Consider the following 2625-nt stretch of genomic DNA (forward strand, 5'->3'; position numbering starts at 1 on the left):
AAGAGCGAGGGTGAGGGCAGATTCTACCTAATGTCTGATGTGTATGAATCTCTCTCTCTGGTCTGATGTCTGGTTCTGTCTTCTATAGTCTGATTCTAAGCCACGCCTCTAAGTTACACCTTTAATCATGCCCTTAGGTCTTGTCTCTAACTCTGATCTCTATACTTCTAAGTCACACACCTTTAATCTCACACACCTTTAATCTCACACACCTTTAATCTCAAGGTATCTAAACCAAGATTATCGGCGTGTTCTCAGCTGTTGTAGGCTATTGTAATTCAAGTCTCATGTCAGGGTATATGGCTCAAGATGGCTGCAAAGCTGATAGCTGCTTTCTGCTAAAAGTCGGCCCCCAACAGAACCACCAACCAAAGAGTTTTCAGGGGCTGGACCTCATCCCCACATGACACATACGTAGCAGATGTGCAGTTTGGACTTCATGCGGGTCCCCCAACAACTGAAGCGTGGGCTGGCCCTGACTCTGTTGCCAGCCTGCAGAGCCTGTTCTCCTAACTGGACTTCCTTGTCTGACCTCAGTGGGAGAGGATGTGCCTAGTCCTGCAGTGACTTGATGTGCTAGGGTAGGTTGGTACCCAGGAGAGCTTCCCCCTTCTCAGAGAAAAAGAGGAAGAGCAAGGGAGGGGCTGCATGAGGATGGACCTGTGAGGAGAGGGTTTTGAAATCGGGATGTAAAGAAAATAAGTAAATGAATTAATTAATGGAAAATTAAATAAATAAAATAAATGTGATGTGTATAATGATTTGCTTGGATGTGTGTATGTGTACCATGTACAGGCCTAGTGCCTACACAGTCCAAAACAGATTGCCAGGTCCCCTAGGTGCTGGGAATTGAACCCAAGTCTTCTGTGTTTTAAACCATGGAGCCATCTTTCCAGCCCCACAGCCAGAGATTTTAAGATGCCCAGTCATGAGCTGGGAATGTAGTTCTACCACTAAGTGTTTGCCTGGCATGCAGGAAGCCCTGGGTTTCATCCTTACTACCATATAAAACCAAGCATGGTGGTGCAGGCTAGCAATCCTGGCAGATGGGAGGTGAGGGAAGAAAGGATAGAGCTGGAATCCAAGTTCATTTTCAGCTACATAATAAGTTCAGGGCCACCCTGACCTATTTAAGATTCCATCTCAAAATAACTAAACAAACAAATAAGTAAATAAACATTTTGTAGCAAGTTCAGGACCAGCCTGATCTACTTATGGCTCTATCTCAAGGTAAGTAAGTAAGTAAATAAACATTTTGTAGCAAGTTCTAGGCTAGCCTGATCTACATAAGACTCTACTTCCAAATAAATAAATACGCATTTTTTAGATGGTCAATCATGATAGAGACCATGGACAATTCAACAGTCTAAGGGTGCCAGGAAATCACCATCAGGAGACGCTGATAGCCACGCACCCAGCAAGATAATAAGTTTTCACAAACTGTCGCCAATGCTGACTTCTGCACACACGTAAGAGAACATGAATGAGCATTACATGCTAGGACATGCCATGGTCATGAGAAGCTAGGCTATGCCTTCCAATGTGTTTCCCTCTTGGGAATAAGATAGAAATTCCCTCCTTTTTATATTATGATAATAAACACCCTCCTCAGCTCTTCCCCCACACACCAAAATGGAAGCACAACACAGCTCTTCAGATGACAGGCTTCAGGTACTTGACACATGAAGTGGTTGAATTGTCTAGCAGGGCTGAAGCTCCCCCTCAGTGTAGGTATCTCTCCTACCAGATCTATATGTTGGAGGATGGGAAACAGTCTCCTCTGTGAGCATCCCAGTGAGGAGCAGCCCCTATAGGGCCCATAGCCGCCTTTTTGCCAGCAATTTCCCAGTTCTTCATATTTGAGGATTACTTGTTCTTTCTCTTCATCCTGGATTTTATCCTAACTCCTCATCTCTTTTCCTTCCAGAGGGTTCACCCAAGCCCCTTGGTCTCTACCTGATGTCTCCAGCATTATCTACCATAGACATGATCTGCAGCTCCAAAGTCCATTGACCCTCTTAGCTCATGTAATACCCAGACTCAATTTTCCAGACAAAATGAATCGCTTTTCACTGTAATGTTGTACAGTGGACGTGGAAGTTTACCTTCTGGACTCATCAATGGAAACCAAAAACTGGAGTGATACAGAATAACATATTCCCAAAACTTAGGTGGGAGAGATGTCTTTCTAAAAGGATCATTAGTGATTCTGGTCTGGGAACATGGGTCATGTTTGTCTCCGTTGTATGTACTGAAATGGTTTGGATGATGTAAATCCTCACGTGTATAGAGGTGTTTTTCCTTCAGAGATGAGTCTAATACTCAATGCAGTGGTTCCCAACCTTCTTAATGCTACAGCCCTTTAATACAATTTCCACTGCTGTGGCGACTCTCCCAACATAAAATTATTTTCATTGCTACTTCATAACTGTAATTTTGCACCAGCTCTGAACTGTAATGTGGTATCTGTGTTTTCCAATAGTCTTTGGGGGTTCACAACCCACATGTTGAAAACCATTGCTATAAGGTATGAAACATCCGCACCAACAGGACCAGTGACAGACAAATCAAAGACAACAGGGGCATCTAGGGAGTCAAAAGAAACAAGACAATGGACTCTCCAAA

Source organism: Arvicanthis niloticus, chromosome 28, assembly GCF_011762505.2.
Source record: "Arvicanthis niloticus isolate mArvNil1 chromosome 28, mArvNil1.pat.X, whole genome shotgun sequence".
NCBI classification, from domain to species: Eukaryota; Metazoa; Chordata; class Mammalia; order Rodentia; family Muridae; genus Arvicanthis; species Arvicanthis niloticus.